Genomic DNA, 15,719 nt, shown 5'->3' on the forward strand with positions numbered 1-15,719 from the left:
GTGGCCGCGCGGGCCGGCCGCAGGCGGCGGCGGCGGCCGGCGGTGGCTGGCGGCTCAGTGGGTGGAGGTTGAAGATAAACTGCATGCCCTTGATTTCGTATCCAACGGCTGGAAAATCTACTGACCAGAGATGAAAAAGTCAGTCGACTGACGTGTAGCCTCACCCCGCACGTACACATGCACGCAGCAACACTCGCACGCATGCAGGCGTGCAACACTGACATGTACACATGACAAACACACACACGCATGTAGGCGTGCAACACTGACACATACACATGCACTCATGAACACACGCACGTACGCACACATGCATGCAACACTGAAACATACACATGCACGCACACAACACTCGCACGCCTGCATGCACACCGGCGACACCGCACACGACGCAAGACACACGCTCAACCTATACGTGCATGCACCCTTTGTTGAGGACATGGATTGTTACGGGTATTAATCAATCTTATCTTTTTTTGCAAGGTTTAATCAATCTTGTCTGTGATAAGCAGAACATTGATGTTTGCAGCGGTCTTTATAAATCACAACGTATCGAACGGGCTATCAACGTATATATGAAAATTTTAAAATTCTCTTACATTATATAGTAGGCTTATCTAGATGAAATAGATGACGTCACACTCAATGAACAATCATCGGTTTATGAAATGCCCGCTTCTGACCGCCCTGGCCCACCAAAAGTTCCTCTGCCGTGCACTGCTTGCGTTGGGTCACTCACATGCAGGCCATGTACCCAAAGAGCCCACACGTCAGTGGAAGAACAGCGCGGTGTCGTACGTCAGAGTCGAGGGCGCCACTTGATGCACGCCCGGCTGAACACGCCTCCTTGCCGCATTCAAACGCCTCCATGAAACCCGTGTGGAAGCCGAGAAACCCACTCTGGACACACGTTCGTTCATGACCGGGCCGGGCTTAAACGCAACGCCGGCCGAGCTCCTCCCGTCCGCCGTCTATTTAATCTCCTATTTAAACGAGACCAAACGCCGGCCAAGAATCGCACCCCTCCGCCGCTCCCCTATCTCCTCCTTCACCATTTTGTCCACTCTTACAATGGCTTACAAAGAGTAGTGATCCCGCATCCAAGCCAGCTGGGTGGCCCGCCGAGCCCGCCGGATACGAGCTATGCAGCTCGCTGATCCACCTTCCTCCCCTCGCCCGACGGAGCTAGTTGCCGCCTCAAGCCGGCGCGCGGTTCAGCAACTCGCCGCTCCAGGCCAGCTCGACGAGGAGCGGCGCACGAGCGTCGTCACTGCCATCCATGCCGTTGCCTCGTACCGCGCCTTGATAACCCACAAGTATAGGGGATCGCAACAGTTTTCGAGGGTAGAGTATTCAACCCAAATTTATTGATTCGACACAAGGGGAGCCAAAGAATATTCTCAAGTATTAGCAGTTGAGTTGTCAATTCAACCACACCTGGATAACTTAGTATCTGCAGCAAAGTATTTAGTAGCAAAGTAATATGGAAGTAATGGTAACGGTGGCAAAAGTAACAGTGATAGTTTTGTAGTGATTGTAACAGCAGCAGCGGAAAAGTAAATAAGCAAAGAACAATATGTGAAAAGCTCATAGGCATTGGATTGGTGATGGCTAATTATGCCGGATGCGATTATTCATGCAACAGTTATAACATAGGGTGACACAGAACTAGCTCCAATTCATCAATGTAATGTAGGCATGTATTCCGAATATAGTCATACGTGCTTATGGAAAAGAACTTGCATGACATCTTTTGTCCTACCCTCCCGTGGCAGCGGGGTCCTAGCGGAAACTAAGGGATATTAAGGCCTCCTTTTAATAGAGTACCGGACCAAAGCATTAACACATAGTGAATACATGAACTCCTCAAACTACGGTCATCACCGGGAGTGGTCCCGATTATTGTCACTTCGGGGTTGCCGGATCATAACACATAGTAGGTGACTATAGACTTGCACGATAGGATCAAGAACTAACATATATTCATGAAAACATAATAGGTTCAGATCTGAAATGATGGCACTCGGGCCCTAGTGACAAGCATTAAGCATAGCAAAGTCATAGCAACATCAATCTCAGAACATAGTGGATACTAGGGATCAAACCCTAACAAAACTAACTCGATTACATGATAAATCTCATCCAACCCATCACCGTCCAGCAAGCCTACGATGGAATTACTCACGCACGGTGGTGAGCATCATGAAATTGGTGATGGAGGATGGTTGATGATAACGATGGCGACGGATTCCCCTCTTCGGAGCCTCGAACGGACTCCAGATCAGCCCTCCCGAGAGAGATTAGGGCTTGGCGGCTGCTCCGTAACGTAAAACGCGATGAATCCTTCTCTCTGATTTTTTCTCCCCGAACACGAATATATAGAGTTGGAGTTGAGGTCGGTGGAGCACTAGGGGGCCCATGAGGCAGGGGGCGCGCCCAGGGGGTAGGCGCGCCCCCACCCTCGTGGACATGGTGTGGGCCCCCTGGCCTTAATTCTTTTGCCAGTATTTTTTATTATTTCAAAAAATAATCTCTGTTGATTTTTAGGACATTTCGAGAACTTTTATTTCTGCACAAAAATAACACCATGGCAATTCTGCTGAAAACAGCGTCTGTCCGGGTTAGTTCCATTCAAATCATGCAAGTTAGAGTCCAAAACAAGGGCAAAAGTGTTTGGAAAAGTAGATACGACGGAGACGTATCAACTCCCCCAAGCTCAAACCTTTGCTTGTCCTCAAGCAATTCAGTTGATAAACTGAAAGTGATAAAGAAAAACTTTTACAAACTCTGTTTGCTCTTGTTGTTGTAAATATGTAAAGCCAGCATTCAAGTTTTCAGCAAAGATTATGAACTAACCATATTCACAATAACACTTAGGTCTCATGTTTACTCATGTCAATGGCATAATCAACTAGCGAGCAATAATAATAAATCTTGGATGACAACACTTTCTCAAAACAATCATGATATGATATAACAAGATGGTATCTCGCTAGCCCTTTGTGAGACCGCAAAACATAAATGCAGAGCACCTTTAAAGATCAAGGACTGACTCAACATTGTAATTCATGGTAAAAGAGATCCAGTCATAGTCATACTCAACATAAATTAATAGTAATGGATGCAAATGACAGCGGTGCTCTCCAACTGGTGCTTTTAATAAGAGGATGATGACTCAACATAAAAGTAAATAGATAGGCCCTTCGCAGAGGGAAGCAGGGATTTGTAGAGGTGCCAGAGCTCGATTTTTGAAATAGAGATAAATAATATTTTGAGCGGCATACTTTCATTGTCAACATAACAACCGAGAGATGGCGATATCTTCCATGCTACTCACATTATAGGCGGTTCCCAAACAGAATGGTAAAGTTTATACTCCCCCTCCACCAACAAGCATCAATCCATGGCTTGCTCAAAACAACGAGTGCCTCCAACTAACAAGAGTCCCGGGGGAGTTTTGTTGGCAATTATTTTGATTTGATTTGCATAAAGCATGGGACTGGGCATCCCGGTGACTAGGCATTTTCTCGTGAGTGAGGAGCGGAGTCCACTCCTCTTGAGAATAACCCGCCTAGCATGGAAGATACAGACAGCCCTAGTTGATACATGAGCTATTCGAGCATACAAAACAGAATTTCATTTGAAGGTTTAGAGTTTGGCACATACAAATTTACTCGGAACGACAGGTAGATACCGCATATAGGAAGGTATGGTGGACTCATATGGAATAACTTTGGGGTTTAAGGCATTGGATGCACAAGCAGTATTCCCGCTTAGTACAAGTGAAGGCTAGGAAAAGACTGGGAAGCGACCAGCTAGAGAGCGACAACAGTCATGAACATGCATTAAAATTAATAAACATTGAGTGCAAGTATGAGTAGGATATAATCCACCATGAACATAAATATCGTGAAGGCTATGTCGATTTTATTTCAACTACATGTGTGAACATGTGCCAAGTCAAGTCACTCGAATCATTCAAAGGAGGATACCACCCTATCATACCACATCACAACCATTTTAATAGCATGTTGGCACACAAGGTAAACCATTATAAACTCCTAGCTAATTAAGCATGGCATAAGTAACTATAATCTCTAATTGTCATTGCAAACATGTTTATTCATAATAGGCTGAATCAGGAACAATGAACTAATCATATTTACAAAAACAAGAGAGGTCGAGTTCATACCAGCTTCTCTCATCTCAATCAGTCCATCATATATCGTCATTATTGCCTTTCACTTGCATGACCAAACGATGTGAATAATAATAATAGTGCACATGCATTGGACTAAGCTGGAATCTACAGGCATCTGACACACAGGAGAAGACAAGATAATATGGGCTCTTTGTTAAATCAACAATAATGCAAATAAGAGCTACTTCAACATTTTCATTATGGTCTTCTCCTATCGACCCCCAAAGAAAAGAAAAGAAATAAAACTATTTACACGAGAAAGCTCCCAACAAGAAAAAGAAGAACAAGAAATCTTTTTGGGTTTTCTTTTTAATTATTACTTCTACAACATGAAAAGTAAACTAGCTAAAAGCTGCAATTAATTTTTTTTGGTTTTTCTGAAGGTTTATCAAACACACAAGAAGAAAGCATAAAAAGGAAAATAAACTAACATGGATATTACAGTGAAAAAGTATTAGCACCGACAACTAGAGTGAGTGTGTGGACATGAATGTAATGTCCGTGAGAAATACGTACTCCCCCAAGCTTAGGCTTTTGGCCTAAGTTGGTCTATTGCCACGGCTGGCCTAGCGAATATCCAAAGTTATAGTTGGGGTCGTACTGAGATGCAGCGGCTATCGCATCGTGGGCTGCAACTTGGAGGCGAGCTGTCTCAGTCCTCCTCTCGTACTCGTTTGCCTCCTCCCTGGTTATAACATGTCTCCCTTTTTCCTGAAAGTCAAAGAAAGTAGGAGCAGGGAGAGCGACGTGATAGGTGCGTCGTCTGTCAAAGATTAATCGGTACTGGAGGAACTGATCATTCCTATCAACAAACTGATGACGAACCATAGCCTCATAATCTAAATAAACAGGAGGCAATTCAACATCATACTCACGTATGGGTATATCAAGAAGATTAGCTAAACGGGTTGCATAAATGCCACCAAAGAAATATCCATTAATTCTATTATATGCAACCTACGTGCAACAATGGCTCCCAAATTATAATGTTCATCTCCTAATACAGCACTCCTGAGAACACTGAGGTCCGGGACACACATGTGACATGCTTCATCCTTACCATTTATGCACCTACCTATGAAGAGAGCAAAATAATGTATAGCAGGAAAATGAATGCTCCCTATGGTAGCTTGTGTTATATCTCTAGACTCCCCCACAGTTATACTAGCAAGAAAATCTCTAAACTCAGATTTGCGAGGCTCACTAGTGCTACCCCATTGTGGAAGTTTGCAAGCAGTATTAAAATCCTCTAAGTCCATAGTATATGAATTTTTATAAAGATCAAATAGGACAGTTTGAGAATTGCATGATGATGAAAATTCAAACCTTCTCACAAAGGAATCAGTGAGATAGTGGTACTGGCGGCACTTATCTGCCTCGAAGCTCCCAAGATCAGCGTTACGCACATATGCGTCAAATTCCTCCTTGATTCCTGCTCGAACCAAAAAGTCCTCTGACGGCCATTCACAAGCCAGCACTTGAGCTTCCGTTGGTGGTTCATCGTCCGCGTCGCGTATTGCGAGCCTGGGTCCTTGCTTCCTTGAAGGACCACCTTGATACATTTTCCTAAACATATTTCTTCCTCTGAAATTTTTCTGAAATTTTTAGTAACTTCAAATAAAAGTGAATTAAACTCAACAAAATTGATAGCAACTACTCCCACAAGTGCCTAGAGACTATATCATGCATTACAACTACTTGGAACCATATAAATTTGACATGCAAGCTCAAGAACATGGTTACCTAGGAAACAAAAATTTGCAATGAATAAAGAACTAGAACAAAAACTAATTGGACCATTGGAGGAGTCACATACCGAAGAACAATCTCCCAAAGCAGTTTTGTGAGTGGAGCTTTGAGCAAGGAGATCGAAAATCGCAGCAAAATGAGCAAGAACTCGTGCTTGAGCTGGTTGGTGATTTTTTTGGGAGGAAGAAGGAGTGTGTGGTTGCTGGAATAAGTGGAGGGGAGCCACCATCGAAAATCGCAGCAAAATGAGCAAGAACTCGTGCTTAGAGTAGTGTAGCATGTTACTGCTTTCGGTTAATCCTATTCTGCTGCATAGCCTGTCATTGTTGCTACAGTTGTTACCCTTACCTGCTATCCTACTGCTTAGTATAGGATGCTAGTGTTCCATCAGTGGCCCTACACTCTTGTCCGTCTGCCATGCTATACTACTGGGCCGTGATCACTTCGGGAGGTGATCACGGGTATATACTATATACTTTTTATACATGACACATGTGGTGACTAAAGTCGGGTCAGCTCGTTGAGTACCCGCAAGTGATTCTGATGAGGGGGCTGAAAGGACAGGTGGCTCCATCCCGGTAGAGGTGGGCCTGGGTTCCTGACGGCCCCCGACTGTTACTTTGTGGCGGAGCGACAGGGCAGGTTGAGACCACCTAGGAGAGAGGTGGGCCTGGCCCTGGTCGGCGTTCGCGGATACTTCACACGCTTAACAAGATCTTGGTATTTGATCTGAGTCTGGCCATTTGGTCTATACGCACTAACCAACTACGCGGGAACAGTTATGGGCACTCGGCGTCATGGTATCAGCTGAAGCTTTTTTTGAAGTCAGCGACTGAGTGGCGCGCGCCGCATTGGACCGTAAGCTCGCGCTTGTATTAAGGGGGCCAGGTCTGCTTCCGGCCGCGTACGCAACAGCAGGTGTGCAATGGGCGATGGGCCCAGACCCCTACGTGCATAGGATTTAGACCGGCGTGCTGACCTCTCTGTTGGGCCTAGGTGGGGCTGCGACGTGTTGATCTTCCGAGGCCGGGCATGACCCAGGAAAGTGTGTCCGGCCAAATGGGATTGAGCGTGTTGGGAAATGTGGTGCACCCCTGCAGGGAAGTTTATCTATTCGAATAGCCGTGTCCCTCGGTAAAAGGATGACCCGGAGTTGTACCTTGACCTTATGACAACTAGAACTGGATACTTAATAAAACACACCCTTCCAAGTGCCAGATATAACCCGGTGATCGCTCTCTAACAGGGCGATGAGGAGGGGATCGCCGGGTAGGATTATGCTATACGATGCTACTTGGTGAACTTACCATCTACTCTCTCCTACATGCTGCAACATGGAGGTGGCCAGAAGCGTAGTCTTCGACATGATTAGCTATCCCCCTCTTATTCTGGCATTCTGCAGTTCAGTCCACTGATATGACCCTTTACACATATACCCATGCATATGTAGTGTAGCTCCTTGCTTGCGAGTACTTTGGATGAGTACTCACGGTTGCTTTTCTCCCTCTTTTCCTCCTTTCCCTTCTACCTGGTTGTCGCAACCAGATGCTGGAGCCCAGGAGCCAGACGCCACCGTTGACGACGACTCCTACTACACCGGAGGTGCCTACTACTACATGCAGGCCGCTGACGACGACCAGGAGTAGTTAGGAGGATCCCAGGCAGGAGGCCTGCGCCTCTTTCGATCTGTATTCCAGTTTGTGCTAGCCATCTTATGGCAACTTGTTTAACTTATGTCTGTACTCAGATATTGTTGCTTCCGCTGACTTGTCTATGATCGAGCACTTGTATTCGAGCCCTCGAGGCCCCTGGCTTGTATTATGATGCTTGTATGACTTATTTTTATTTTTAGAGTTGTGTTGTGATATCTTCCCGTGAGTCCCTGATCTTGATCGTACATGTTGCGTGTATGATTAGTGTACGGTCAAATCGGGGGCGTCACAGGGACGTGCACGAAGATAAGAGGTGCACGCATGACGCACGTACTCCCGTCTCTTTCCGAACCACATCCGCGCGGGTACACGGTGGAGCTCATTTCTGTACGAAAAGGCAGCCCATGTGGTAATTTGACATGTGTACTGGTTGTCCACTTGATGGAGGATCGTCTACCACGGGTGAACAAACAAATTGCGACTTGACGCGTTATGTTAAAAAAGAGGCAAACCATGTTGGGCCTACCTTAGAGGCAAGGTTCTATACACTCGAGATGCTCTGTACGTATTAGTCTTGATGTGTCCCGTCAACTCGCAGAACGAGGAGAGGCTTGCTTACTACGCCGTCTCCCTCGCCCACGGGCGCGGTGGCTCGCAGGACGAGGTGAAGCTTGTTTACTACTACTCATTGTATATTGGTTTATTGGTCCCCATTGTATATTGTGTCAAATTTTGACTATAGATTGAACTAACAAAACGTTCGTGCATGTTACCAAAAATTATATCATTGAAAACTATGTTGAAATACGAATCCAACGATATAATTTTTGTTGGCATGCATTAACATTTTGTTAGCTAAATATTTGGTAAAAATTTGGCACGAACTACAAAGGTGACCTATAAACCAGGACGAAGGTAGTAGTACTAAGCCTTACGCCCGCTCCCTCGCCCACACGCGCGGTGGCTCGCAGGATGAGGAGAAAATTTTACTACTGCCTCCGTTTACTCCTTGTCCCTACCTTGGTTAGAGAGATTATCATATTGTTTGGAATATATGTCCTTTAGTAGTACTCCCTCCTTTCCAGTTTATGGCTCAATTTTCTTGGAGTAGTATATAGGAGTAGTACTACTACATCAATTTCCTTGGAGTCCGTGGTGCAGCAAGCTACCCTAGGCTATGTTACTACTCCCTTCTTTCCAGTTTATGGCTCAATTTCAAAATCTCTCCAACCAAGGTAGACGGTGAGTGGTGGAATTAATTTCTTAGTTTGCACAAGTAATGTACGCTCGTTTTTCTCAAGAAGTTATGTTTACTGAGGCATTAAGTAGAACGAATGCATGCATGACCACTAAATTTCCATGAACTTCTACATGCATTGGTGAGTTTTTCTTGAAAATGCTTGCATCGGGTGATTTAACGCACCTCGAAATCCAACATGTGATGGTACTACTACTACTAGTAGAATTGAGACTTATACAACGGAAAAATGATTTTTTTAGATGAGCCCTATAAACCGGAAAGGAGGGAGTAGTAAGTAGTATACTACCTCCATAGTGGGTACGTACTCCGTAAAATCAGATTTTCCCAAAACTAAGTCGCTCAACCTTTATTTGCTTGTTTCCCTTCCTGCCTCGTTGCCTCGAACAGACTATGCCAAACTCCCCTGCCTGCTTCATGGGAAAAGACCCGCCCTCGCCTTTTTTTAGTTCGGGTTTGTATCGATGGATCGCGCGAAGCAGCAAAAACCAAGCCGTGTCTTGTACTCCTCCGTCGACGCTCGCTTTCATGAATTATGTACTTCCTCTGGCCGACATGTGGGACATATAGCAACCGGGTCGACGTGTCATGCACCAACTAATAGTGCATAATAGCAGAGGGACGCACCCCAGTCGTACCGCCCCAGTAGTAGTAATGAGCAATGAGACGTCAAATCACAATGCCGCACCTTCCCAGACGGACGAAGCAACCATTATTTCACACTTCGCTTCGCCATCATCTCCTTCAAGAAAACCACGTAGTATTGCTTCTGCCATTGTTCTGCCTCAAGAGGGGCAGGCGCATCGCCTTGGTACATCATGACACATGGGACCGCATGACAGGCCATGCTCCCCCGCCCATCGCTCGGTAAAATCACCTCATTTTCACTACTTCCTCCGTATCGGTTTATAGGGCATGCACGTCGTTCTAGGTTGAGAATTTAACTGGCTATATATGTGATGAACAATATATGTTTAGAAACAACATCCGCTTAAGAATCGAATGATATACTTTTTGTGACATAGTAACTCATATTTAGTTAGTCAAATGGATGACCGAGAACTACGTCCGCGCCCTATAAACCGAGACGGAGAGGGTAGTACAGTACGTATATTTTTAGATCAATATAGTCGGGATTCACCGAGGAGCAAAACCAAGTGGTAGGCTGCTCCTGTCGTGTCGGCGTAGCAACTCAAGCAGGGTCAGTTCGCACACAAAATGGTGACACACTTAACAGGACCCCTTTGGCCGACATGTGGATCATCCACCGTCTTGTTCCACGTGCGAAGCACCAAATTACAGTTTGGAGCAACTGTTGGACTTGGAGGCACCCCGGTCGTAGCGCCGCAGTAGTAGTAAATGAGCGATGAGGGGTCAAATCACAAAGCCCCACCTTTCCCGCATTAAGCTGGACGGACGAAGCAACCATCATTTCACTCTAGGGCGCAAGAGCATAATGAAAAGAGAAAACCAATGATGCGTGCGGCAGCTACCTAGGGCACCCTAGGGGAGGGGCCTCCACTACAAATCCTTTTATTGAAAGCACCTCCACTACAAATCCGCTTCTCCCTCGTCCTCTTTAAGAAAACCGATGATGCATGCGGCGGCAGGGTTTGTAGGAGTACTACGGCGTGCGGGGCCACGTCGTAGTAAATGGGAGAGGGATTGAGTTCGAGTCGACGCCTTAATATGTGTGGGACCCTTGGTTTTACGGGAACGAGGAAGAATTTTGGGTTCGGGGACTAGTGGAGATATACGTACAAAAAATTGTGGACGTAGGTTCGACCGAAAGGCAATGATGCATGGGCCCTGCATTTTGATATACCCGCGGTCGCGTGAAATTTGCTACTCTACTCAAAACTAGTAAGGTACATCCATTGAACGCATGAGATTTGGAAACCAAATTATGAATAAATACACACTATAGCATGTAAAGCTTTGAGTCATATATGCATGATGTAGATGTTCGTTTAGTTCTTATAGTTAATCTCATTCAAAATCAATTAGTTTTATAAAAAGGTTAAGATTCATGGGATTGTGCATTGTAAAGCATAAAGTAAAAAACAAATGATGGTAATTCATTTAGAAAAAAAAGTTTGGGCAATTATGATACAGAAGATTCTAGAACAAAGGAGAAGTGCTTGTGTTTTGGGAAAGCATGCACGGCCCACATATCTTATTGGTTGATATGTCACGAAACAAGAAATGAGGAGGGAGTTAATGTACCGTGCCAAAGTGTTTTGGGATTATTTGGTTTTCGGAAGATGACTTACACACCTAGACGGAGGGAGTACAAAGAGAAAAAATGAATTGCAGTTAAAAGAATGGCATTTCTAACAAAAATGTGAATTTGAACTACATATGTGTGCACGTGACCAGCACATACATTGTCAATGCAAAATTTAATGCAAGAAATAACTTATGAGTAACATGCACGAATTGATGATGTGGTGCTTGCATGCATAGAGTAGAAAAAACAATGTGATTTATGACTTGCATGCATGACGTGTTCTTGTGCCATAGTTGTATGTCTAGGAAAAAAGCTACTAGTGGGTTGTACTAGCTATTTAGGAATAGAAGATGTATACATGGAAGTTGTAGGGAAAGAGATGACATGTATCTCAATTCCCACGAGTAGGGATTGGAAAAGAGATGTCATTTGGTTCACATCATAGGAACTTCTCTATTGAATCTAGAGATGACATGTATCTCAATTCCTATGAGGAGGGATTAGAAAAGAGATGTCATTTGGTTCACATCATAGGAACTTTTCTATTGAATATACGCTAATGTTTATTTTCCTTTGAAATTATGGGAGTATAGGAATCCATTCATATGAACCAAGTGGCTCTAAAGCTATAAAAATCATATCATGTTTATTTCCTTTGAAATGTGGAGTATATGAATCTATTCCTATGAACCAGTTGGCTCCAAAGGAAAAAATCCTATAAAAATCATATCATATAGAGTTCCTATGATATTCCTCCACACCAAAGGATGGTTGAAATTGCTGCAGGTGATACGGCGGTCTTTCTTTGTAGACTCCTCCTCCATCTTTATAGTTACCTCTCGAAGATGAATGAAATGATATATACTGGTTATTCTATATGTGCATTTTGGTACACGAAAACTCGGTAAAAGTTTGCGAGGTTCGAATTTTTAATAAAGCTATATGGACAACATTTTTGAATGGAGGGAGGAGCATACGACACTTGCTAACACTCACACGGAAGATTTGTGTGTAGGAGGAGTGGCTGCTTTGTTAAATGACATGGCAAAACTGACACTGTCGGATGCCGATCTAATGGTTCTTACGGGGTTCGTCAGGAAACGGCTTGTGGCGAACGTTTGTCGGATAATGATTTACGGACACATGTATTGCATTGATACGTGCCCCCTCTCTCTCACGCACACACGTACCCTCACGAGTCACGACTCTCCCGAGTCCTCTCGCATCCACCGTCTATCTGCAGGTAGACGTCACACACATATGTGCTCTTCACACCCTACCCTCAGAACTTCTAAAAAACAAAAGACGTCGCGCACCTTTTATTTTAGCTCACATGTCACACACTTATACTATTACTCTTGTGGCGAACGTTCTTTGGGCATAGTATATTGTACTCTCACGAAAAGAAGAGGTGCACGCACGCACTAGTTCTCTCACACCCACTCGCGGGTACACGTAGGAGCGCATTTTTTTGAAGCTGGTACAACAAAATCACTCCACTATATATATAAGCAGGAGCCTTAGCGCTTGCTTTACTAGGGTTCCTCTCTTTCACTCTCTCATGCTCTCCAGATCTAAGCAAGACATAGGTGGCCACGCTCTCTCTGCTCACGGCTGGTCACAAATCCGGCCAGACCACCTTGACCGGGACAGGGGTGTAGGTGCATCGTTCACGCTGTCGTCGGCGGCGAGGGAGGAGACCAACGGCTGCCTGCACGTCCCGATCGGCGGCCGCGCCGGCTCGGGAGGGCCTCCGACCCCTTCTTCCTCCCTGCGGTATTGTGGCCAAGATGCGGCCTCTTGACGCCGTCTTTGCCACATGCTGACGAACCTTAGGTATATATTCCTTCAAAACCTGCCTTGCTCTACTGCCCCAGCTCCCCACGTGGCTGCGTGTGGATCTTTTTCTACTTCCGTCGGCTGCACCAAAGCCACCTAGACTTTTACTATTATTAGAGGTAAAGCTAGTTCATACAGTCGAATCTAAGAGTTGGTTCAAACAGGGAAGAAACTAGGAAAGTTGTAGCATGAATCTAGGACTTGGTTCTAAGAGGAAACGGGGGAAAGTAGTAGATACTGGCTACCCAACCGGTCTATTGGTTGAGAAGGCGAAGAAAGAATGGTGGATGGCGAAGGGTGGGGGGAAGTGGATCTGTCTCTTGGTTGAAAAAGGAAAGAAAGTGAGGGGTGTTGGGGGACAACGCAAATGAGAATGAGCAGGTCTAGATTTCCTGTGCTCACATAGGAAAATGTCGCCGAGGAGATAAAAAATGGGACAAATGCAGACATGCTGCCTGAGTGTTTGCCGCTCTCGGCAACCACATCTGCCTCACCACTTTATGCCCCTGCTGTCCCTATGCCCATATCGCTACCGTTAATGTAAAATCAGATGAAGCATTAAGCAATGCCACCTAATGTCACTATAAGTAATGGTCTAGTGCCGTCGATAAATTGAAGCAATGCCACCACCATTTTATGAAGTGCTTCCGTCTTGCTTTATTTCCCATGAATTGTGTTTTTGCAGTTACACTTAAATCTCACACCACTAACATTGGTTCATCCCAGTGGAACTGCACGAATTTGATTGCACATTTACTGACCATGTGCTACTCTCATGACAGTAATACTAATGCTATTGTTCTGCATGTTAATCTAGTGGCAGTGTTGATGTGATGTGATGCTACTTACTTAAGGGCACTTTCATACTGTCAATCTAGTGCCAGTTATAACACAATAGATGCTGCTGTTAATCATACGCCACTGCAAATATCTGTCACTATTTAAATAACCGTATTTCATATTTGCGCAAACAGGGATGTCTGTCTCCATATCGTTTCTATCTGCGCAATCAAAAGTACACACCTCAGTTTTAGTACAACTGCACAAAATGGGATGGCTATTCCTAGCTGCCGTCCTCTAACCACCAGTGTTCTAGGTATTCCTACATTGGTTCTAACTAGGTAAAATGACCAACGCAATCTAAAATAAGCTGATTCGTACGTTTTACTTCCTGATTGCAGTGCAGGGACGAGCGAAAACAACTGCATCCTAGTCCAGAATGCACTTTCTTCTAGTTCATCCATGGACCGAGGACTAGCTGGCACGACTGCACGGAGGTTTTTGGGACAGGTGCGCGGACAAGAGGCATTGTGGTTTGCTTATTTCTGCAAATAGCGGTGCTTAAATTTAGTGGAATGCAGAAGAATTTCAGCTGGTCAGTACACTACATGGTTCAGTTCAGCATTCCAGCTGAGAACACAATTATAATTGGTTATTCTGGAATGAGAGAACCTAACCCTGGATGGTGGCAACAAGAAAAAACCAGAGTGAACTCCAGGAAATTTAAGCCTGCTGGGAGGCCCTTTGCTCAGAGAAGCCTTGCTTGTTTTTTCTTGATTTGTAAACCTTCTCACAACTTTGTCTTTTGTTGTGAACTAGTATATGTTTGTTATGTTCTATGAATCATTGAGATGTATAAAATTGCTTAACTTATGCTTTTCAAGTTTTTTATGAATCCGAGTTTAATGTGAGTGTTCCACATGAACGTTGCAGCGTGTGAACGTTTGGAATTTACATTGTGGTCTTAGTTAACTGCATGAACCATTGTAACAAGTACTTAGTTGCTTATATGTCAGACAACAGATTATTGATTGTTAGCTGGTCGATAGCCTAGTGTTGAAGCGACCTGAGCCAATGTGCCGTGTTTTGCACAACTGCTTACAAGTGGGGTAGCACCAACAGTGTTTACAAGTACTTATGTATACGTCGACGGACATTTCTCGAACGAGTACTCTAGTCCATCAAACACACACTGCTCGTATGATAAACCGTGACAACTTATGTCTTACCATGCCATATTCATGAAAAAACTAGTGAGGACGCATTTGTTTCGGCAACGATTACGATGGTTCTCACATGATTCATGGGCACACAAAAGTAGCACAGTTCCCATAGACGGATTCAAACAGAGTACTAGCCCCAGAGGGCTTGATAATAGGCAAGGTTCGGATAAGTAGACACAATCCAAAGTAGTATTAAACACTAGCTGGGGCAACTATTTCATGCCTCGATCTAATTTGGGCTGGACACAAGACGGACCTTGCCATGAACATCATCGAGGACGTCCAGCAGTAGCTCAATCCTGCGAACCTTCATGAAGATAACGTTGTTGCCTTGCCACTCATAAACTTGTTTGTGGAGGCATGCCACGTCATCTTCTTGCGTAAGCTTGACAAGAACAGTATGCCTCACAAACGAAGGAGTAGCTTTGAACTTCTTGTGCTTCAGTACACCCTGGACAACACGCCTGACAACAATGAGGCTGGAATACAACTCGACATAGGTATAAGCGCAAATGGCTTCCAGGATCCAACAGCCTAAGAACTCTGTTTTCCCAGTGCATATATTCAGGTCATCCACCTCATAGCGAGTGACATGTACAACCACACAATCCTTGTCTGCATCAAGGCTCTAATTGAAACAGAAACAAATTCTGAATTACTTTCTAGTATAAGAAACACAAGTTATTTAAACCACTATGTATAGCATGGCATCGAAGCTAATAAAATTTTGCATTATTCATCACCACATACTTAGATGAAAAACTGCAATCAAGATCAGCAAAGAAGA

This window comes from Triticum aestivum, chromosome 6D, assembly GCF_018294505.1.
Source record: "Triticum aestivum cultivar Chinese Spring chromosome 6D, IWGSC CS RefSeq v2.1, whole genome shotgun sequence".
Lineage (NCBI taxonomy): Eukaryota > Viridiplantae > Streptophyta > Magnoliopsida > Poales > Poaceae > Triticum > Triticum aestivum.